The sequence below is a fragment of the Eublepharis macularius genome, chromosome 1, assembly GCF_028583425.1.
Source record: "Eublepharis macularius isolate TG4126 chromosome 1, MPM_Emac_v1.0, whole genome shotgun sequence".
NCBI lineage: Eukaryota > Metazoa > Chordata > Lepidosauria > Squamata > Eublepharidae > Eublepharis > Eublepharis macularius.
In genome coordinates this window covers 86,175,712-86,200,365 of record NC_072790.1, presented here as the reverse complement: position 1 = coordinate 86,200,365, position 24,654 = coordinate 86,175,712, and positions in this window count along the sequence as shown.

Here is a 24,654-nt window from a genome sequence, read left to right as displayed (position 1 = left end):
ACATTAACAAGCAGAAATAAAATACAAAGTATTTAGATGCAAAACATCACATACACCATATTAGATATGCATCCATGCCACACATTTATATAAAAGAATGAATATTTCCCATTGCTGCCCTAATAATGATGGGTACAGAATTTGCCCTTTCTTGCTACCTCTGCATTCATTGAGTCAATCATTTCATTGACCTCTCCTCCATGATTACAAGATGTCTTTCCTTGTTTGTCACAGCTATCTTAAATCTCATCAGAAAATGGATAGATTGGACTGAAGGTCCAACTCTCGGAGGGATCATACATATATAGTTAAGGCCTGTATCTGAGAAAGAGCAGGAGGATTAGTTTTGTTCTCACTCCTGTAGAGAGTAGATGGATTATGAAAAGCATATATCATGAAGGTGGAGCTAACTGGATAGATTACAAATGTGGTGAATTAATGAGTCTAACCCGGTTAAAGTCTATGTTGCAGAAAAAAGAAGACTGGTTGTAAACTGTTTGTTAAGACCCTGGGAGCCTGACAGAGATCATTTGTCTCTAGGTTGAAGTCCCTGAATGACTTCTGACTGACAGGATTAAATTAAATGTGGTGAAATTAAACTTCTCTCAGTAATTGAGTTAAATTCTGTATAAAACTTTCTGTAAACTATTGAGAAGAAAATATTTAAATTCAGCACTGTAGTATTACATTATTCTATAGCCTGTTCAATATCCTGTGACTACTTAAGCATTTAACCCAGTTTGACAAGAAAAAAGATCACAACTGCTCTTTTTTTAATACTGCCTTAAAAATCTGTGTCCTTAAAAATTAAAAAATTTACCTCTCAGTAATGAACCCATGATTAAACAACCATCAAAATAAAGCCTTAAATATGCTACCCTGGAATACCTCAGAGGAAGAGGGAGGTTTATTCTAACACACCTAATTCTCCCAGAATTAAAGGAGACACTTTAGCTTGGTAACAAATAATGTTATGTCATATAAGCACTGTATATTCTCTCTAAATTTAATTTGCATGTCCAATGTACTCATGAATGATTTTGGTTTTCCTGCAATCATACTAGGGCGGCACAAGCATGCTGAAAGTATGAATCTTTAGTCAATGCCTAGATGGGAGAGCACCTGGAAATCCTATGTTCAATATTTTGAGTTCCATATTGAAGGAAATATGAGCTATAAATGAAACAAATACATTTCAACAATGTTCTGTGGGGAATGGTCCAACAATAATACTCATGTTTAGTAATCTTCCACTCATTATTCTTCCTTTGCTGTTCTTGTGCCCTCTATCATGGCTTCTGTGGTTTGACTTCAGCTACTAATGTAGATTGATTAGCTAATGCATGAAGTTCTTGGTTCTACTTCAGTGTAGAGATGGGCACAAACAGCAATACGAACACACACAAAAAGCCACGAACAAGCAGTTCGCGAGGCCCCATTCTAAACGAACAGGTGGTCGTTGCAAGCCTCGTTCGTTGCTGTTCATTGCTGTTCATCAAGCCAGACAGTCTGGCACCTGCAATCAATTTCCTTGGCAACTTAGGCAGGGATTGTCTGAACTCTGTCTGAACTCCTGCTGTTGCCCTGGAAACCCCAATCTAAGCTCAATTTAGCTTGATAGGCAGGTCTTCCTTTCAAGTGTTGAGCTCCAAATTTGTTACAAGGGAGCAAAGAGAAGGGGGCTCCCAGCTCGGTGGAGAGACAGTTGCTGTCGGCATTTTAATAGAGTGCATTGGAGCTTGAAATTTCTTTGTCTGTGGTGGGATAGGGATCTACCTCTTCAAGTTCCAGGGCTGCTGCCAGGCTCTGGGGCCAAGCTATTATTTGGTACCTTTCCTGGTGCCTGCTCAGGTCAAGTTTCTGGGAGTGATGCAGTAGGGAACTTGATTGGATGATGGCTGGAGGAGAGCCTGCTGGCCCCACAAACAGCCAACCATGAACATGTTCATGAACAGGGCCATGTTCATGGTTGTTTGTGAGTCCCTCTTCATGGATGGCAACGAACAACAAACATCATGTTTGGGGTTTTTTCCGTTCATGCCCATCTCTACTTCAGAGATCCATTTTTTCCTCTTTTTAAAACCCAAGTATAAAAGCTAACTAAAATCAGTAATCTCAAGGGAAGGAACTTTAATGATTATTACCTAAAGTGGGGCATTGCTTCAGCAGAGGACAAAGCACTTTATTAAAGTCTTTAGATATCTTAAGAGGAAAAAAAAGAGATGCTACATATGTTCCATTTCTATGCCTGCATTCATTGATTGCATATTCTTATTTCAACTCTGCCATACAGATGTGATCTTAATGAACTAAAGTGACAGGATTTTGCATCTTAGGTTTGGTAATTTGACAGCCAAATTTGTGTTTATGTATATGTCTGCAGATTATATGCATGTGCCAGGGTGACAAATAAAAGTTTGCGGCATTGCTGGAAGTGCAATCAATAAAATAACAGATATGTGCCTTAATTCAAAGGAACCCATTGGGAATTCTTTTTGATGCATGATACAGTTCAAAGGAGAGAAAACAAAATAGCTCCTTTAAAACTTTGCATATGTCTCAATTACCATCAGCACTGTATTCTATTTGAATATATTTCCAACAAATTGGTTAATAAATAAGCCAATTGCAGTGTGACTAAGAAGTAGCCTCCTAACCTCCTTAGCCTTGAAACAAATGCTACAGCAAAGTGTTTGTTTGTTTTTATGATGCATACCTGTTCTTCATGATATGCTAGTTTTCTACACTGAAATAGTTGAGGTTTTAACGTAATTTTCAGAGAAAGCATTCAGATATGTAACTCCTCACAGGCTGCTTGAACTAACATTAATATAAATAATCTTACATTAACTATCAGTTCTACATTATAAAGTAACAAAAATATTTCAGTTACATAAATATGGAAAGGGAGACAGCCTATGTTCTCTGTCTGACAAAGATGATTGAGGAAAAGTCAGCTGGCAAATTGCGGACACTCTGTTACTATCCATGTCCATGATACCAGCTCACTTCAGATCAGTTGCTGGCTAGCTATAATGGCTAGCTAGTAAGTCCTGCACCTTCCCCAACCAGCACTGGAAAGAAACAATGGAAATTCAGTGTGTACTTTTCCATAATCTACTACTGATATTCCTGGTGCATTGACTGAATGTGCTATAATGGCATAGAAAGTTAATAAAAATTATATGTGCTCAAAGTTTTTTAAAAGCCCTCAGGATATTTTGCAGCCCAGTTTTTCTGAGGAAAGGGAAGTTGTACATTTCTGTAACTTCATACAGCTACACAGAACTGTAATAGCTTTGTAAGAGAGGATTAAAAATGGAAATAGAGGTGAGCGAACTGAGGTGGATGCAGTCTTGCTGAATGAAAAGAAGCCAGTACACTGAGAAAGATGGGCTAAGGGTTGGTAAAATAGAAGGAGGCATAAGGAAAAAGACTCAAGAAACAAATTTGTATTTATCAACTAGTCACTTCTGTTTGTGGGCTTCTAGTTTGATCTCCAAAATGACTGCAAATATTTTTCCATTGCAGTGTCAGCTTAAGCCTGCTAGGGTCGCTGTGCAGGAATAAACACACAAACGCTTCGTTGAAGAAAAACAGATCACAACTTTTATTGGTTACAGAACAGAAGGAGCGATGGCTGTGTAGGGCATGGATCTCAGCATCAGCTGACCCACCTGCCAGCCAATGACCCTTCACCCCTTCAGCCCATCTGTTGAAAAGGGAAACTGTGGGATGACGGATGTGGGAGCCACACTGGGTGGTAGCCTCTGCGTGGCTCCCCTGTCACCTGGAAGCAGGCATGCTCCATTAGCCCCAGAGCTGGGCTTGCCACTGCCATGCCTGGTCCAAGATCCCATATGGGGATCCCCATCTATGGGGAAACAGTGCATGCAGGCCTTGTTTTCCCCTCAAGGGATTGGTGCCCAATGCCCAAACTGCCACTGGAACCCCAAAATGGCTCCCTGCCAAAGCTCCTAATGCTGCAACCAATAAAGCAAACCATCCTGGATGTCTTGCAACCATATGTCCTGTCTCCAGCTGGACAGGTGCACAGCATCCAGGTGATACAAGGCCGCCAAATGAAAAGAGATGTCAGGGTGATTTATAACTATGCCCCCCAATGCCAGAACTGATTTCCCTACTGCCTTCGAAAGACGCTGTTGGGCCAAATCGATCCTGTCGTTACACTCAGCCCCATGCCAATTGTGCCGCTGCAACACTTCAGACCACGATATCTTCATGTTTGAATAATTGTCCCACAACAACCCCAAGTCCTGCAACATGTCCTGGAACACTTCAAGCTTAGTCCTCTATGGCAGGTCATTCTCCCCCAGCTGCAAAACTACTGCATCCGGTGGTCCCAATCGTTGCACCAGCCAATGAAAATGAGGCAGCAAGCACATTTCTGGTCATCCCCCTCGATTCAATCCATTTGATGGTGACCAAGTTCCCAAGACCCAAGTCATGTCCCCAGCCAGGAGCTCTTGGGTAATGGGCTGCCCAGTACACGATGCTGTGCCCCATGATCCACACCCACTTGTGATGATATGGCAGGTCTAAAAAGAAGGAGGATTAATAACCAGCTCAGGCCTAACATAAGGATCTGTAACTGTTGGAGCACCAACGGCCTATTGCCCATACTCGGCCTGGTGGCAGGCTGATCTCAGAAGCCACCATGGCCGCCCCTATCTTGAATGAGTGGGCCCCAAACTCCCAGGCTTGGAGACCTTCTGCCACCAAGGCAGTGTGCAATACAAATTGAAAATGGGAGAGGGGGAGCTGTCCTGGTGGATGAAGAGGAAACCCCCAACCTTGGAGTGCACCGCCATGTAGGCTAACAAAGCCCACAGTGGGTATGGGCCTGAATTGGAAATGCCCAGACAAATCTGTACCACCTGCCCCCGCTGATCTGTCTTGGACCAAAAAAGTCCAAGAATGGCAACTCCAGTGCTGCAAAGAGCAACGTCCCGAACTGCTAGGGCACACCTGGACACCTTCTGCTATGAGTTTGCCACTAGCTTCCCGACTCGAAACACCCCAAAAAAGGACAGAGTAAACATGGCTTCAAAGAACAGCATCTTGAAGGCCGAATGACAAATGTTGGTCAATTGGCCGAGGAGGCGAATAAGGATATAATATGTTATGGGTCAGTGAAGATCTGGCAGAGAAGGGGCCATGCATCTCCATCCCTCGATCGCTCTCCTTGCTGCAAACAAGGCGCACAGGTCAGGGAAGCCTCTCGCCTTACTGAAAAAGGAAATGGCCGCTAAATGGCACTGCATGGTTTTGGGGGCAAAACCCTGCTCCCTCAGATGAGCCAAGTACTGGAGAACAAGCACCCCAGAAGTGGGCAGGCTACCCGACCCGCCCTATTGTGTGGAAACAGATAAGAAATTGGACAGTGCCTTGTGGTATGCGCTCATCTGGAAGCGAGACAATGGGTCAGCAATGCTGTTATCAGTGCCTGCTACATGTTTTACAGAGAAAAAGATGTTATTTTCCAGGCACACCAGGATAAACCTGCAAACCAGACGCATAACTTGCTCAGAGCATGATGATTGTCTATTCAGAACCTTGACAACGGCCATGTTATTGCACGAGAAGACCACCCTTTTGTCTCTAAACTGCTGCACCTATATAGAGACCGCCACTAGGAGTGGAAAAAGCTCCAAGAAAGTAAGATTCTTTAGCAAGCCTGATCCATGCCAATGGGGAGGACAAGGCTGAGCACACCAATGGCCTCTGAGATAGACCCCAAAGCCGCCACTGCCTGTGGCATCTGAATGGACTTGCAGGTCCGTAGCCGCGGTTCAGGCATCTTGCCAAAATGACACTCCATTATACTTGGACAGAAATGCCAGCCAAAAGCAAAGGTCCTCTTTCACACCCTTAGTGACCCTGATGTGATGATGGGAGAGAAAGCCCCAGTGGTGGCCTGGGCCAGGTGCACACAGAAAGGGCATCCAGGAGAAACCACCCTGCAGGCATAGTTGAGGTGACCCAGGAGGGACTGAAGCTCCTTCAGTGTGGTTTTTGGTCAGTCTAGCATGGAGCTGCAAGGTCTGGAGCTTGCTCTGGGGAAGCCAAGAATATCCAGCTACTGAATTTAGTTCAATCCCCAGATAGGTGAGCCAAGATGCGGGACCCTCTGTCTTCTCCCCAGCCAGTGGTATGCCAAGTTCTTTGGCAAGTTCCTTGGCCCCACAATGAGGAAGTCATTGAGATAATGTGTGACCTGGGGGCAGCCTAAACGACCCTTGGCAACCTACTCTATGAACGTGCTGAAAGCCTCAAATGCCACACATGCCACAGAGCAACCTATGGGCATAGCCTTATCCACATACCACACACCCTCAAACTTAAAGCCAAACAGGAAGAAGTCATTGGGGTGTACAAGCAGAAGCCTGAAGGCAGCCTGGTCAGCACACTTGGCCATCAAGGCCCCAGGGCCGCAGGATCGTACCAAGTGTACAGCATGATCCAATGATGCATAGCACACTGAACACAACTCTGGTGGGATGGGATGATTAACAGAGGAGCTCTTTGGGTAAGAGAGATGGTGAATAAGGCAGTATTCATCTATCACCTTCTTAGGGACCATACCTAAAGGAGAAACCTGGAGATTGGGCAATAGGTGTGAGATAAAGGGGCCCATGATCCTTCCAGCCCTGATTTCTTTGTCCAGCTTAATGGCCACAACTTCAGGCATGTCCCTGGGTGATTTTAAATTGCCAGAGGTCGTGGGCACCCTGGGGCCTGTGAAGGGGATGCAGAAGCCTAATGTAAACCCTGCCCACAGGAACTCAGCTGCTGACCTGTTAGGGTAACTGTCCAGGAGGGGTCGGAAGGCCCCTATGCAAACAGGAGAAGGGGCAAGGGCCAGGCCTAGAGATATCTCACTGCTTCCCACCAGCTGCAAGCTGATTTGCACCATTGGAGCTGGCAGGACCTCCTTCCCTTTGAGCACCTACAGTGGAGGGCCAGCTACCATGATAGGACTGCTGATTGGCCTCTTGGGCAAGGGTGTGGCCTCTTGGTGTGAGGGGCAAGGGTGTGGCCTCGAGCAATAATCACAAAAGTGATCAAATTTGCAGAGAGTACACTGACACTTTTGCTGGTTGTACTCCCAATAGACCATCTTCCTATCCCTCCTGGGGCCCCACTGCACCTGGTGGAGGGAATCAGTCTTGCCCCGCATGTGAGACCCAACCAGTGATAACCACAGTTTTTGATTGTTCAAATCCCACCTCCTTCTGACATTGTACGAAGCCCGCTTTCAGAAGGCCTCATTGTACTCAATCGCTGCCCCCTCCCCAGCCAAAGCTGAGGTTGGTGAAATCAGTATCCAGTTTCCTGGGGGTATAAATTGAATAAATAAATAAATAAATAAATAAATAAAGTGTAGATGACTGGTGAAGGCAATGGCAAACCACTCTGTAACAAAAGTCTGCCAAGAAAACGTCGCGATGTGATGTCCCCTCATGGGTCAGTAATGGTTTGGTGCTTGCACAGGGGACTACCTTTACCTTTTTATGGACACATGAAGAGCAGATGAGGAAAAATAACAGAGAGGTACAAAAAAGGAGTAATTGGTGGACTAGTTCCCCATTCATTCCTCACTTTTATATCCAACCTTCATTAAAGTTCAAATATGAGGTTATCTCATTTTTCTCTTACATCAACCTCACACCAAGAAAGACAGTGATAGCCTAAAGTCTCCCAATCCTCCTGATCCAAGCACAAATTTAAAACAATTTCTTTTGGTGTCAAACGTTGACACTCTAATCAATGTATCACACTAAACTTATTGTGATTTGAAATGTAATTAGATCCCTAATAATGAAAGACGTGCAAAAATAAAGACAGTCTAAATCATTTAATTTTTGTGCATGTGCAGGTGAATGTACATGTGCATGCATATTCTCACGCATAGGTATTTAGAGAATGGAGCAAATGTGGGGGGAAATTGAACATGTCCACTGTGATCCACACAGATCCTATCATGGAGGAGGAGGCAGCAATAGAAGCTGCACTGATAATTACATTTATCAAAAGCTCAAGCCAATTATCAGTTTTCTGGACTGTTCCATGGAGACTAAGTAAGGGGTTGTGCAGCATTTCGACTCAGCTGCCTAATCTGCTGCCTGTAGAGTCACAAAAACAGTCCCTTTGTTTTTAATTGCAAATAGAGTAATAATTCCAGGGCAAGAACTCATTAAGTATTATGAGCAAGAGAATTTTCCATTATGAACCCATTATTTTCTCACTTTATGGAATCACCACAAAGGGAATCACTGGTTCAGATGGATTCTTGATTGCATTCCCACCAAAAAACACATTGATTGCTTCTTATTTTTCATGCAGATTTTTCACTGCCTCTATTCTTCCCCGGTCATTCTTTGGTTGCTTTTAAAGTTAGCTAACCTCTGTCCCACAGAAGTAGAATGTGGGACATACCGAAATATGACAAGTGAAGTTTTGACAAGTGCAGTCTCTGTCAAGGTGCAAAACAGGGTCACTGTGCAATTTCTGGGTTTTATCTCACACTTGCTTTTTCATACAGTACAAGGTGTTGCTTATTGATGAGCAAAGTATATTATATTTTTAAAAGGAGGGCTCCTTCCACCAGCAGCACTTGCTGCAACCCCTTCCATCCCTCTATCTCAACTCACACTCCATCTTTCTCTAGCCACTATCCACCATTTCAAGCTCTTTCACTACTGATTCCATTATGCCAGCTCCATTAACACTGGAGAGACCAAAATACCAGGGCAAACCATCTTCCTCACTGTGCTACATTGGTGTCAAGGTCAAGCTGGCTATGGCCCATCATACCCATGAGAAGACTTTGCAGCTAAAGACCCTTGAGATCAATGGCTGGAGTTATAACACATGTTTCCTGGACCTTGGCAAGCAAAAGGTATTTGCTCCATTGAAAAGGACCAGTCCTGAAACTTCATACTGCCTACCCATCAGTGGCTAATTTTTATTATTGGGTTACTTCATTGACAGTCCTTTTTTACAGAGGCACATCAGCTAATACAATTAAAAACAAAGCAAGAAGATGGTATAATATTGAACGAATAGTGCTATAAACCTGTATTATAAAATTAGACAAAAATGTATTAAAAATAAAGTATAGTATTTATTTTATTTATTTCAAATTTCTATTCTGCCCTCCCTGCAAGCGGGCTCAGGGCAGATAACAACATATTAAAATACAAAATATAATAAAAACAACATATTAAAATACAATAAAATCCATACACATTTAAAACAGGATGATGGGCAGCCTTCAGAGGGAGGGTTAAGATTTTATACACCCCTTTTTTCAGGCCGGTGGAGGCCCAGCCTCAGCCATATGCCTGGTGGAACAACTCTGTCTTGCAGGCCCGGCGGAAGGATAGTAAGTCCTGCTGGGCCCTGATTTCAGCAGGCAGAGTGTTCCACCAGGTGGGAGCCAGGACAGAAAAGGCCCTGGCTGTAGTCGAGGCTAGGTGGGCCTCCTTGGGGCCAGGGACCACCAACAGCTGTCCCCTGATTGGAGTGTCCTCCGGGGAATATATGGGGAGAGACAGTCCCATAGATACACTGGTTCCAGTCCGCACAGGGCCTTATAGGTCAATACCAGAACCTTGAATCTTATCTGGTACTCCACTGGACAGTATACCAGGATACTGTATACCAGGATACTGTCTGTATACCTGGTATACAGACAGTATACAGTATACAGACAGTATACCAGGATTACAAGATCAGAGAACAATCCAGAAAAACAGTATACTGCCTACAGTGAACAAAATAATAGTTATAAAACTAGAGAACATTGAAAAAGGAGATTAGATAACAATGAACAATGCAATTAAAACGGCCTAAATTTCACAGATCCTGATCCATTTAAAACACTGTTTTCCTGAACAATTCAATTTTACACATTCTGTAGCATGAAAGAAGCACGGGAGCCTTGGATATTTGTGGTTGTCGACTGGAGAAGGTGGGATTAGGGGAAGGGAGAGACTTCCATAAGGCATAATGCCATAGAGTCCAACCTACAAAGCAGCCATTTTCTCCAGGAGAACTGAGCTCTGTGATCTAGAGATCAGTTGTAATTCTGGGAGCTCTCCATGCCGCCTCTGGAGGTTGACAACCCTATTCTCTAGGCAGCAGCTGATTTACTATTTGCAATGTAGCTTTGCTCAGAGAAGTGAAGCTATCACAGAAGAGAATATCATAAGAGTCTTGCAGATTTGCATAGTCATATTTCTTTCTTTGTTAGGAAGGACTTAGCCTTATTTGTTTAGCCTTACCAGATTCTGGCTTTAAGACCTACAGCCCCTGGTGGAAGGAGATGGAGAACTGCAAAACCTGATATTTCTTTTTCTGGAAAATAAAAATACTGTGTTAAGTTTTTATCTCATTCTAAGTCCACTGTATCTAAGTTTCATTGTGATGCCTTTTGCATGGAGAAAGTTATTTCCATTGGCTCAGCTCTACAAATCATTCCTAAGTGTAAGAGCCTGCAAGGTATGGTTCCTTTTATATTTGGGATTGTCCTATCCAAAGATGCCGTTACCATATTTAGATTTTTTAATCATTCCACTTATAGAAGAACATTTATGCTTGCAAGATTAAATTCTATCCCTTCTCAAGTAATGAAAAGTTGAATGCAAAGAAGCCCATATTCTGATAGACTTTGTGACTATGCTATTAGAGAAAATAGAAACTTCGGAGCATTATTTACTGGAAGGCAATATTTTTCATAATATTGAGGATTTGTGGGTTACTCCTATTTTTATGATAATGAGGGACTGTTAATAAAAGAAAGGGATAAAAAAAACTTTTGGAAGGCATGGACTCAGAAGTTACAGACTATTACCAAAATTTTTGTTTATGTAATTAAATTTAAAGGATTTTAAATGTTGTAAATGTTTGGTCATTTTAAAATTATTTGTTGTTGTATTTAGTGTAGCATTGCTCAAGGCTTGTTGGTCAAATGAGCAGTATCATTAAACTATTTCTAAGTATATTTAATTCACAGACACATCAAACAACAGTCATTTTCTCTTTTATGATACAGCCCTATAATCTGAGTAGAAAGCCTTCCTGCACAATTCAGTTTTGCATAGTTTGTGGAAAGTCAAGAGAGTAGGAGCTTCCCTGACCCCCTCAGGCAGGCTATTTCATAAGGCCCCCCAACCGCTTGGGCCCACTAGCAGAGGAGGGGGGTTAGGAGGCTGTCCCACCTAACCAGGACCCCATTCAGGGACAGTGGTGGCAGCGAATACCCGGAGACAGGAAAGGGAGACTGCCCCTTCAGTGCCTGACCAGATGCAGAAAGGGAGGGATAGGCAGAGTGTTCACCTTGAAACCATTCTATTTAACAAAGTGGGTCATGTGCATTCTGTGACAAACTTTTCTAACCTCAAGTGACAACAATAAATTTGTTACTGACACTGGAAAAAATAATAAGGTGAGATCTACCACACATCATGAATAGACAAGACTCACTGGAAAAGACAATAATGCCAGGAAAAGTGGAAGGCAGTAGGAAATGAGGAAGACCTAAAAGGAGATGTCTTTACTCAATAAAAGAAGCCAAGTTCTCCAGTTTACAAGATCTGAGCAAGTCTGTTAATGATAGGATGTTTGGGAGATTCTTCATTCATAGGGTTGCCATAGGTCAGAGGTGACTTGATGGCATATAACACACACACAACACAGAAAAAAATGCAAATATGCATGGCTGTTGATTTTGCTCAACTCCAGGTTGGTATCTGCCGAAGGCCCTGTTCAGATAAGCAAAGCTGCTGTGGTAGAACATAAGGAGATCTGTGGATATTTTACCTTATCTCCTCTTAGAGTTAAGGTGGCTAACAAAGCAACAGAAAGTTTCAAGGACATACACACAAAGACAACATAAAAATTCATTGGGAGGGGCTGTCACTCAGGGGTCGTGCATCTGCTCAGCATGCAGATGGTGTAGGTTCAATCCCTCACATATCCAGTTAAACTGGATTAGGTAATAGATGATGTAAAAGACCTCTGAAACTTTGAAGAGCCACTGGAAGTCTGAGTAGACAACACTGACCTTGATGGACCAAGGGTCTGATTCAATATAAGGCAGCTTCATGTAGTCATGAGTTCATTAACGAGATGAAAATAACACATAGTTTAAGAGCATATGGGTTATAAATCTAGATAAATCCTTCAGAACAGTTTATCCTCCACCAAATGCCCTCTGCAATTAAATTGTCTTACATATCTTTATAAATGAAGCTTACTCACTCCAGAGGGCTACCACAAAAAAAGAAAGAGTGACCCAACTGTTCTCATACAGACAGTCCTAAGAGAGGGCACCACAAACAGAAGGCTGTCTGAAGAACATAGCTGATAATAGGGTTAAGATCATGTGCAATATAGTATGAAAATGTTGCTCCTGAAGAGGTCATGGGCTAATGCCTTCCTTCACTAATAATTATTTGACAAGAAAAGTACATTAAGCAAAGATTTTACATGGAAATAATGTCATGGCTTTGCCAATTTACATATATTAATAGATTGTATTTTGTACTCAGCTAGAAAAATTAGCCTAAATAGTTCTGCACAAACATCATTAATAGCTGTTGGTGCAAATCTAATTCAACTATGCGACAGCATCTTCATATGACTATGTGGTAGGGTTGCCAAACCCATCACTCCATCACTATGCACAAGATTTAGCATTCAGCATCCATCAGTAAGTGACATTTGTATAGTACATTGTGTGTATAGTGGCAGATATACAAGACCAGTTTAATCAAAGGCAAAGAGTTAGTATATATAGAATTTTCAAGAAACTACCATGAGCCCAATGGTTGTGTTAACCCTTAACCATAGTCATGGCTGACCCTGTTGCATGGAGTATTTGAAGAAATGGAGTCAGGATTTTGCCCAATTGCTTAAATGAATCACAAATTTAAAAGACACCCAACAGAACATCAAGTCTATTCTTATGGATATTTGAATCATCTCCAGTTTACAGATATTGATTTATTTTGTATAGCTCTCTGTATCTAATTATGTATAATATAATAATACATAATATAATTATGTATCTCTATATCTAATTAATCAGGAGGGCTGCACCTGCGCTAATACCTTATGCAACAGGGCCAGGTAAGAAATCTACCAACCTGGGGAAATTTCCAGTTTGCAGGAAAAACTAAAGCAATTTGAGGGCAATACCCTCCCACAAAGTTACTTGCTATATACAGACTTTTAAAAAGTGTAGAGTTCAGGTGCAACCATAATACAAGTTGATGTATCTGGGTTAAGAATGAGAACTTCTTAAACAGTATACGCTCAGTGATATAATTTGGAAACGCTCAATGGCCCATCCCAAAACAATTCCCACCGATGTTTACTTAACCTCCCTTCTGAAAGTCTGGGACCAAAAGAAGAAGCATTTAGTTCTGACTATCTTTCGATATTCTTCCTTCATACACCAACACTAGTTCCCAACAGGAAAGGACAAATCCCTCATCAATTTCTGGAAACAGGCGAAACTAACAAAAATAATAGACATATCTTCTAATAATGGTTTGTTAGAGAAATCAGAACTAGAAAGCGTCATGAATCACAAAATTCATTGGTTTAGGTATTTTCAACAACGTAGTCTCGCCGACCATAACAATCTGAAAAAAATTATTGCATCTCCTAAAACAGAATTTGAATGCCTCCTAGATGCTCCCTTGCTTCAAAGTAAAGGTTTGATATCGAAGTTGTATAATATAATTCTATCCACCCATAAACCCAAAACATGGAAATGTCAAGTGCAGTAGTTCCAAGACTGCCAAATTGAACAGTCTATAGAAAAGTGGAAAAATATTTAGTCTTCCAAAATTTGCACCTCAAAGACAGTTGTAACTAAATTACAAACCTACAAGAAAATTAATAGGTGGTACATAACCCCCCAAAAATTATCCCAGATGTCGTCTTCATCATCACACAATTGCTGGAAACATGGTGGAGAGGAAGGGAATTTTGCTCACTGTTGGTGGAAATGCCTCTACATAGAAAAATATTGGAAAGAAGTCCTCAATGAAATCTGGAAAATTATGGGTTATGTTGTCCCACTGACACCTGAGATCCTCCTACTAGATCAATGGGACAAATATCAGGGTCACATACCCATGATTAGAAAAGACCTTATAGCCACATTATTAGTGGCCACAAAGAATGTGATACCTGCACTCTGGAAATTGAAATCAGCCCCATCAATTAACAACTGGTACACAAATATTTGGGACCACTTTATTTTGGAGAGAACAAAGGTCTATCTTGACCCATTTTTCTGTTTCCATTAGTGGCCAGGACGATATGTCCGAAAGTTCAAAAAACAGGCATAAAAAGTGCTGATCACAGCAAATTTATGAATATCTTACTATATAATTGAGTAAGCGTATTTCAGACAACTCACTTTATACCCTGGTGCACCACCAGAGGGCACTGCCATGAAGGGAAGCCTAGGCAAGGCACCATGTCCCTCCAGAAAAAGTGCCATAGTGGGAAGCCCAGGGCGGGAGCAGGATGGGAGCAGGTGGCAATGCCCACCCAAGCCTTAAACCACTTAGTATTAGGAGCAGAGCAGTTGGCAATGCCTGCCCTCCTCCTTAAACCACTTGGTATTAGGAGCGGATCAGTTGGCAATGCCTGCCCCCCGCCTTAATCCAGTTGGCATTAGGAGTGAAGCAGGTGGCAATGTCCACCCCTGCCATCACCCATTTTGGATCAGGAGTGGAGCAGGTGGCAATGCCCACCTCGCTCCTTCACCTGGCTGGGATCAGGCACAGAGCAGAAGGCAATGCCCTTCTTCCCTTCACCCAGCCAGGATAAGGAGCAGAGCAGGTGGCAATGCTCGCCCTCTTCAACCTACCGGAATAAGCCACTGAGCAGGACGCAATGCCCACCCTGTCTTCACACTGCCAGAGTCAGGAGCCAAGTATGCAGCAATACCTGCCCCCCTTCAACCTGCTGGAATCGGGAGCAGAGCAGGTGGCAATGCCCGCACCCCCTTCACACTTCTGGGGTCAGGAGCAGAGCAGATGGCAATGCCCACCACCCGTCTTCACCTGTCAGGATCAGGCTCGAAGCAGGTGGCAATGCCTGCTCCCCTTCACCCAGACGTAGTCAGGCGCAGAACAGAAGGCAATGCCCCCCTTTACCTGGTATGTATCATGCATGGAGTAGGTAGCAAAGCCCACCACCCCTTCACATGGCTGAGATCAGTCAGATCAGGCATGGAGCAGATGACAATGCCCACCCCCCTCCTTCACCAGCTGGAATCAGTGACAGAGGAGGAGCAAATGCCTGCCCGCTCACCCTCCCCTTTCTAGAGCCCATTGTATTTTTTTTCCTACAATGGGGTTTGTTGCTAGTCTATTAACAATTTAAAAACCCATGAAAACATTAACAAAATTGGCAAAGCCCTGACACTATTTTAATGAAAACTTATACGTTAATAGTTTGAACAATTGTTGTCATTATTATTTTAACATTCTTTTAAATTTGTCAGAGGATGATCATTTAATCTTTTCTCTAGGCTATACACTTACCCTATTACTATGCATGAATGTGAAAGCTGGACTATGAAGAAAGCTGACAGGAAGAAAATTTATTCATTTGCAATATGGGTCATTTTCACACGTCTTTAAAATAGCGCGATACTCAAGGATACACCCTCTTGGATACACTCCTTTTTGGATACACACCTTAACACAGTGAGTGTTTGAGTGTGTCAGTGAAGCTGAGAGCAAAACCATCAGGTGGACAGGCTTGGTCAAAAGCATAAACTCCTGGAAGAGTCACTCAAGGCAGAATGGTCAATGCTGACACACCAGACTAAGATGCATCTATCCTCTTCAGGAATCAATGGTCACATCAGCAGAATAATAACAATAACATTTGTTTTATATACTGCCCTTCAGGACAACTTAATGCCCACTCAGAGCAGTTTACAAAGTATGTCGTTATTATCCCCAACAACAAACACCCTGTGAGGTGGGTGGGGCTGAGAGAGCTCCAGAGAGGTGTGACTAGCCCAAGGTCACCCAGCTGGCTTCAAGTGGAGGAGTGGGGAATCAAACCCGGCTCTCCAGATTAAAGTCCCATGCTCTTAACCACTACACCAAATTGGTATTATATGTTCCAGTGGTGATGGGAGCGGAAGAATTCTTGAAGGTTAGCTACTGGGCAACAGCAGTAGTGGAAGGTGACACTGGTGGAGAATCTTTCACAGACAATGGCAGTGTCACTTCAACTAACCCTGGTTAGTACTGCGAAGCAGAAGAAGACAGTGGTAAACCATTTCTGCTAATCTTTTACCTTGAAAACCCTATGATGAGACAACCCAAAATGAAAAAAGATCAGATGGCACTTAATTGGCTACGGGGGAAGAGCTAAGGACAAGTACATATAGTGCTATTCTTAATTATGGGACTGGATTAAAACCGAAAAGATGTCCAGTTGTGAACATGAATAGATGCAAAAGAAATGTCCAAAGCTGTGTGACACACATTATAGGGACATGGAAAGTGAGAAGTATGAAGCCAGGTAAGCTAGAAATCATAAAACAGGAAATGGAATGTTTAAACATTGCAATCCCGGGAGTGAGTGTACTAATATGGTCTGGCTAAGGACATTATCAGTCAGAAAACTACACAGTGTTTTACTGTGGAAATGATCTCAAAAGAAATGGTGTTGCTGTAATAGTGAGGCGAGACATAGCACAAACAGTCAAGAGCTACAACGCAAAATCTGACTGAGTAATATCAATCAGCCTTCAGGGAAAGCCTTTAACATAACTATCATTCAAGTTTATGTTCCAACTACAGATTATGAGGAGGAAGAAATCAAAAACTTTTATGCAAGTGTCCAGGAAGAAATTGATTGTACACCTAAACAAGGTAAGCTGATTATAGGTGACTGGAATGCAAAAGTAGGAGATAAAGCAGAAAATTTGGACTAGGATCATGAAATGAAGCAGGAGAGCGGCTCATAGAATTTTGTGAAGCCCGCAACCTATTCATTGCTAATACATGCTCCAGGCAAACAAAAAGATAATTGTATACATAGAAATCACTGGGTGAACGATATAGGAACCAAATAGATTACGTAATTGGGAACAGAAGATGGAGACGCTCTGTTCTCTCTGCTAAAACAAGACCAGGAGTTGATTGCAGTACAGATCATGAATTGCTAATATCAATAATTAGAATAAAGCTGAAGCGAAACACTAAAAGAATCATAGTGCCAAAATACAATCTAAAGGATATTCCTGAAGAATTCAAATTCCAGGTAAGGAATAGATTTGCAATACTAAGTTTAATTGATTATGAACCAGAAGAACTATGGGCTGAAACCAGAGATATTAACAAGGAAGAATGTGCAAAGACTATCCCTGTAGCCAAAAGAAAGGAGAAGCCTAAATAGATGACTGAGGAAACTCTTAAAATTGCTAAAGACAGACGAGAAGCAAAACCAAAGGGCAACAGAAATAGGGTCAAAATTCTAAATGCAGCTTTTCAGTGACTTATATGCAGAAACAAAGAAATTGATTATAATAACCAGTGCAAAGAAACAGAAGACAACAAAGAAGGAAGAACAAGAGATCTGTTCCAAAAGATCTCAGAAATCGAAGGAAAATTCAAGCCGCAACTTGGGATGCTGAAAAATCAAAACCCGAAATACAGTATTTGATCAGAACAAAATAAAGATGGAAACAATACACTGAAGAACTATACAAAAGAGATGGAAGGATGACAGAAACTTTTGACGAAGAATCTTTTGATGAAGAACCAGAAATCCTAGAAAGTGAAGTAAAAAAGTGTAGATGGAATACAATAGAGCTATTTCAAGCTACAGAAATGGAGTCCTTCAGAATCTTGACAAGAATCTGTCAACAAATATGGAAAACAAAAACAATGGCCCACGGACTGGAAATGATCAGTCTACGTTCCAATTCCACAAAAAGGGAATACCAAAGAGTGCAGAAATCATCAGATTATCATATTAATTTCCCATGCAAACAAAGTGATGCTCAAAATTCTACAGCAAAGACTCTTACCATATATGGAATGAGAAATGCCAAATGTTCAAGCTGAATTCAAAAAAGGAAGAGGCACCAGAGATCATATTGCAAATTTATGATGACTAATGGAACATACCAAGGAATTTCAGAAGAAAATCAGCCTGTGTTTTATAGGTTATAGCAAAACTTTTGACTGTGTGGATCATGAAAAGCTATAGAGTGTGTTAAAAGAAATGGGACTGCCACAACATCTGATTGTTTTGATGCACAATCTGTATTCTAGACAAGAGGCTACTGTCAGGAGAGAATATGGGGAAACAGAATGGAGCTGCCTGTGCACAATCACCTCCCCCGCCCCCCTATTTCAAATGAATTGGATAAAGGGGTCCAATTTTATAGGCCCCAGAGCAATATGCCGCCAGCCGACATACTGTCAAAGAAAAATGGGCTTCACCCACACACAACACACTGTGGCTTTCTGAGGGTTGTCTGATGTTGCCTGGAATTTTTCTAAAATAGCCCTTCCCTCACACTAGGCTCTCTTTACCTTTGAATTACCAATCACCCACATTCATGATAATGAGTGACACAAGTTTATGGTGAATTGTTGGTAGTGTGTAAACTGTATGCTTCCCACAATTCTCTTCTTCAGACAATTTTATAACTATTAGATGCACTTATGAGATAAATTCAATCCTCTTCTTAGTAAATACTCAAGTGGAGAGACAAGACACAGGTAAAGGAAAAACATAACATTTTATTTAACAGAAAAAGTATTCAAAATAATGTTATGTGTGACATGCTTCAGCTTAAATGGGTAAAATAACTCTCAACTGTGACCCAGCAGGTACACCCCCCCCGCCCTCAAGGAAGTGAATACTTTGTAACTGGGCTAAACTACAGTAAATAAACACTGAACTTCCCAGAAGCCCCCAGCCCCGCTCTTACCGGGACTGGCGTTTGCGGGGCTTGCAGGCAGGAGACGTGCTGGAGCGTCTCCTTCCTCTCCGGCCCTGGCTCTGACTCGCGCGGCTCTGTTACGAAATCAGGCGCTGGCTGGGAGTTTGAAAGTGGGTCCGTTGCAGGACATGAGGGAAGGAGTTTTCCCTCAGGTCCTCGCATAACCCATTTAAGCCGGGGCCGGAGTGCGTGCACGGCAGTCGGCTCCGGAGCTGCGAACGGAGCGGACACACTGACTCGCAGCTCCGGACTCCCGGCTGGCTTGGGACGCGGTGGCCATCTTTTCTTTGTCCGCACCTGCCTCCGGCTGCTGGGGACGGCCCGCTGGGAGGAGTTTTCTTCCCGGCCGGAGCAGAGGCGGCCCGGGGGTGAGTGGTGGCTGCGGGGCCCTCTCAGTGGGTGGCAGCCACGGTCGTGTATTTCGTTACGGCCTGGCATTGGGGGGACCCAAGGGAGCCCAGGGACGATCGCGGGTCGCGGCGGACATAAGCCACGGGCCTCGTGCCTGGCCGGGGCCTGACCTACAAGGCCCCCATCTCGTACGGCTCGTGCTTGCATCCTGCCGGGCCCACTGACTTAATTCCTGGGCAGCACAGCAAGCAGGCCAGGCTACTTATAAGGCCAGTGGCTTAGCGTTTGCCTCTGGTTAGCATAGGGTGCTGGGCTCCACTGTTTTTTCAGCCGCGTACCTGGCGCAGTACATCATGCCATCCAGGAAGGGAATAACAGCCCCTAAGGGCGGGGCTGGAGGCAAAGGCCGGACTAACAAGGGTGGGAGAGCCACGGGCAGCCATAAGGTTGGGCCACCACCTACTCGGGGTGGGGCACATGATGCGGGGACCAGCCCACATAGGGCGGAGGCCCATCCCCGTTCTCGGGTTTCTAAGTGGCCAGCTGCCCGGGCTGCAGAACGGAGTGGGCCTGTCACCCCTCGGGGGAGGGCCACTGCTGCCCACGGGGCCAGGGGGGCCAGAGAGGGGAGCCCATCCACCAGTTCGGAACGGCCAGCAACCAGGCTTGCTTCAGGGGCTTTGAGGCGCTCCACCGTGCCTGCGGGGGTGCGGTCTTCCAGGCCACGCCACTGGGCTGGAGGCCAGCCTGCAGCACCTCGGAAGGGAAGGGATCCCTCCCCCATGGGGCCCACTAGGCCTCGAACCTCATCCCAGAAGGGCTCTTCCTTACGGGGCATTTCTAAAGCACTCCAGCAGCTTCAAAAGAAAGTGGCATTGATGGAGGTGCCTAGCTCTTTAGAAGAGGGCGGGTCCTCTGGCGGGGAGGTTGCAGCCTCTCCTGACGATAACACAAGCTCAAGTCCAGTTCAAGCAGGGTCATCCAGGCGGCATCAGCAGCCTTCTTCTGGTAGAGGGTCTTCTAGCCCTGAGACCAGGAAGCGCCCTGCTAAGAAAAAGAGGAGGCGGGCGCATAAGGCACGGAAGGCATCTAGGCGCAGGGACGACACGGATGCATCTACGTCCTCAAGAGAGTCTTCTTCTGAGGAGGAGAGGGACTCTGATGGGGACTACTGGGGGGTGGCTGCTCACGTCCCGGTTATCCCACCCTGGGCCTCCCGGAGGCGTTCGAACAAAGGGTCTGGTAAGTCAGGCCCTAGGTCCATATGGGGGGAGGATGCCTCAGAGAAGGAGGCTCGCCCTGCAGGGAGCCGTGAGGCGGAGGAGGATACACCGGGGGGCCATTTGTCCCGCAAGGTGCGTAGGCGTATTTTAGATGGGTATTACGTGGATGTTTTTTCACTCATCCGTCCAGAAGCGGAAGAGGGTCTCTCTCGCCCTCCCTCTAAGAGGCGTAGAGTGAAAGATAAGAAGGGAGACGTGGACAGGACCTTTGCCAATTGGATGGAAGGCTTTATGGTCCTTATGGGGGTTGTCCAGATGGCATATCCAGAGAGGGGGTGGCACTTGTCCAACCACATGTCTAATGTGCTACGGGCCAGGGCCCTTGCAGGGGAGGGGGCCGCAATTGATTATGATGAAGCTTTCCGTAAGCGGGCTTCGCATAACGCCTGGAGAAGGTGGGACTTGATCAATCAGAAGTTGTGGTTATGGTTGGTGGGTCCGAGCATGCGGGGCAAAGGGGACTCTTCTCGCCAAAGACCGTGGGGTGCCAGGAGGGATAGGAGAGCGGTCTGTTGGGAGTACAATCAAGGCAAGTGCCAGCGCACTCGCTGCAAATTTGAACACCTCTGTGAACAGTGCTATGGGCCTCACCCTCGTTCCTCCTGTTCTCGCAATGGCTCCACTCAGCCCTTTCGAGGAGGCCGGCCCTCCAATGCAGGTGCCCGAAAGGACGGAGGTTCCGCCGGCCCCAGTAACGCCACCGCTCAGCTCGGGACCAGCGGAAAGTAGCTGGGACTCGCTGGGGCTGGGTCTCGCTCCTTCACCCATCAGGACAGAGGCTATGCGCCCTCTCTTGGATCATTATCCCAATAGATCTGCAGCAGATTACCTGTGGGCAGGGTTTAATTTTGGTTTCCGCATCCCTTTCACTGGTCCCAGGGTTTCCACGACCTCTGGCAACTTAAAATCAGCCAGGGACATGCCGTATGTTGTTGCTAGCAAGCTGGTGAAGGAGCTCAAGGCTGGGCGGATTGCAGGCCCTTTTCAGGCCCCTCCACTCCCTAACCTATGGGTGTTGCCTTTGGGGGTGGTTCCTAAGAAGGCCCCAGGTGAATACCGCCTTATTCACCATCTTTCTTACCCAAAGGGTTCCTCCGTCAACGATGCCATTCCGCCTGAGCTTTGCTCTGTGCGCTTTGCGTCCTTCGATCATGCCGTACACTTGGTCAGGTCTTGTGGCACTGGAGCCCTTATGGCTAAGTGCGACATCCAGTCTGCCTTCCGGTTACTGCCTGTACACCCAGATGATTTTTGCCTGCTAGGCTTTAAATTTGGGGGTTCCTGGTACGTGGACAAAGCCATGCCCATGGGTTGTTCTATTGCTTGCGCAGCCTTCAAGACCTTCAGTACCTTCCTCGAGTGGGCTGCCAAGGATCGGCTCATGTGCCCTCAGGTCACGCACTACCTTGATGATTTCCTCCTGGCAGCGCCCCCTGGGGGTCATTTATGCGCTGACAGGTTGGCGGGTTTTCAAGCCCTTACTTCCGAGCTGGGAGTCCCTCTGGCTGAGGAGAAGACGGAAGGCCCCGCCTCCCGGATTACCTATTTGGGAATTGAGTTGGACACGGTAGTGGGGTGCTCCAGGCTTCCCCAGGATAAGCTCTTGGCATTGCAGGAGCTTGTTCAGGGCACGTTGGCTAGGCCCAAGTCTACCCTCAAGGGTTTGCAGTCTCTCTTGGGGCACCTCAATTATGCCTGCCGGGTAGTCTCCCCTGGCCGCCCTTTCTGTGCTAGGCTGGCCAGGGCCATGGGCGGGAAATCATCTCCCCGACACCACATTCGGATCTCCAAGGGCATGAAGGAAGATCTCAGGGTTTGGCTAACATTTTTGTCCTGGTACAATGGGGTGTCTTTTTGGCAGGACGCATGGTTGGCATCTCCGGCTCTGCAGGTTCATTCTGATGCCGCTGGTAGTGGGGGCTTTGGGATTTACCTCGATGGCCGCTGGTGCGCCCAGCCCTGGCCTCCCCAGTGGGATGGGTCTGGTTTGTTGCGTGATCTTCCATTCCTGGAGCTTTTCCCTATCCTGGTAGCGGTCATCATCTGGGTGGAGCGATTCAGCAATAAGAGGGTGGTGTTCTGGTGTGACAACTTAGCAGTTGTCAAGGTATTAAATAAGCAATCATCGCGCTCTGAGCGGGTTATGCGCCTGGTGCGCGAGTTTGTCTTGGTATGCCTAGAAAATAACATCTGTTTTTCTGTGAAGCACATAGCAGGCACAGATAACGGCATCGCGGACGCGTTATCTCGCTTCCAGATGGAGCGGTTCTTTGCCTTGGCACCGGAAGCACGGCGGGACCCGGACCCATTCCCGGAGGACCTCTGGAACCTTGGGAACGTTCCATAGTGCAGGGAGTATTAGCATCTGTCGCTCCATCTTCCTTGAAGGCGTATCAAAGGGCCCTCACAGGTTTTTTAGCTCTTTCTGTTAAATGGGGAGGGTCGGGCAGGCTTCCCACCTCGGAGGTTCTGGTACTTCGCTATTTGGCCCACCTTCGGGAGAGAGGTTTCGCCCCCAGAACCATGAAATGCCACCTAGCTGCTCTTTCCTTCTTCAGCAAGGCGCATGGCCGGCCTGATCCCTGCGCAACGTTTGCAGCTCGCAGGGCGATCGAAGGGTGGAGGCGCATTACCCCTTCTCCCCCGGATTATCGCCGTCCCATCACGTATTCCATTCTTAAAGGGCTCTTGCGGCACCTGGGGAGCATTTGCACCTCATCATTTGAGGCGATGTTATTTGGGGCGGCATTCACTTTAGCCTTTTTTGCCGCATTCCGGGTGGGAGAGCTGGTGGCAGGCTCCCGTCGTGAGTTAGTGGGTCAGGCCCTCCAGCTTGTGGATGTTTCCCTGCTGGCCAGCGGAGTTCTAATACATCTCCGTTGTTCAAAGACAGATCAAAGGGGAAAAGGGACCAAGATCTCCTTGGGCAGGTCTGATTCAGGTCCGTGCCCCTTACGGGCTCTCAAGGCTTATATGGACGTCCGCCCTAAGGTTGGGGGCTTCCTGTTCGTTCACAAGGATGGGACCCCCCTTTCCCATTTCCAGTTTGTTCGTGTCTTGCGCTTGGCCTTGGAAAGAGCTGGTTTGCCAGCCCGGGAATTTGGAGCCCACTCTTTTAGAATAGGGGCTGCCACCGAAGCCTCTGGTATGGGCTTGTCCCCTGGGCGTGTGCGGGCCATTGGCCGGTGGAGGTCTGGGTGTTACAAGACATATCTCAGGCCAGAGTTGGTACTGAATGCGTCTTCTTTCTAGCTCCTTCAGGTCATCGCAAGCTGGTGTGGATCATGGGTCACAGCATTGTCTTCTGGGCTGCCCGCTACACCACAGCATCTGGCTGGGGAAGTGATCTGGGCCTGGCGCAATTTGTCACCATAAAGTGGATGGGATCGAGGGGGATGACCTGGAGTTCACTGATGCCTCGTTTTCAACGACTTGCGGAGCGCGAGGGACCTCCAGACGCGGTTGTCCTGCAGCTGGGGGAAAACGACTTGCCCAGAAGAACCAAGTTGGACGTCTTACAGGACATGTTACGGGATTTGGGTTTGTTGAGGGACAGTTATGCAAATATGATGTTGTTTTGGTCTGCTCTGCTTGAGCGCTGTAATTGGAGAGGAGCCCGGGACAACGCCAGGGTGGATTTGGCCCGCAGGAGGCTATCCAAAACAGTGGGGAAAACGGTCAGAGGGAATGGGGGATTGGTAATAGATCACCCTGACATTTCTTTCAGGATTTCAGCCTTGTATTGCCCGGATGGAGTGCACCTGTCCAGCTGGGGTCTGGACATTTGGCTACAGGATATACGGGACGGTTTATTGTATTGGTTGGGGGATAAGGAGCTTCGGCGGGGAGCCATTTCGTGGCTCCAGTGGCGGTTGGGCGTTGGGCACCGATCCCTGTGGGGAAAATCAAGGCCTGTAGGCACTGTTTTCCCATAGATGGGAAAAGATCCCATAAGGGATCTTGGACCAGGCATGACAGCGGCAGGCCCAG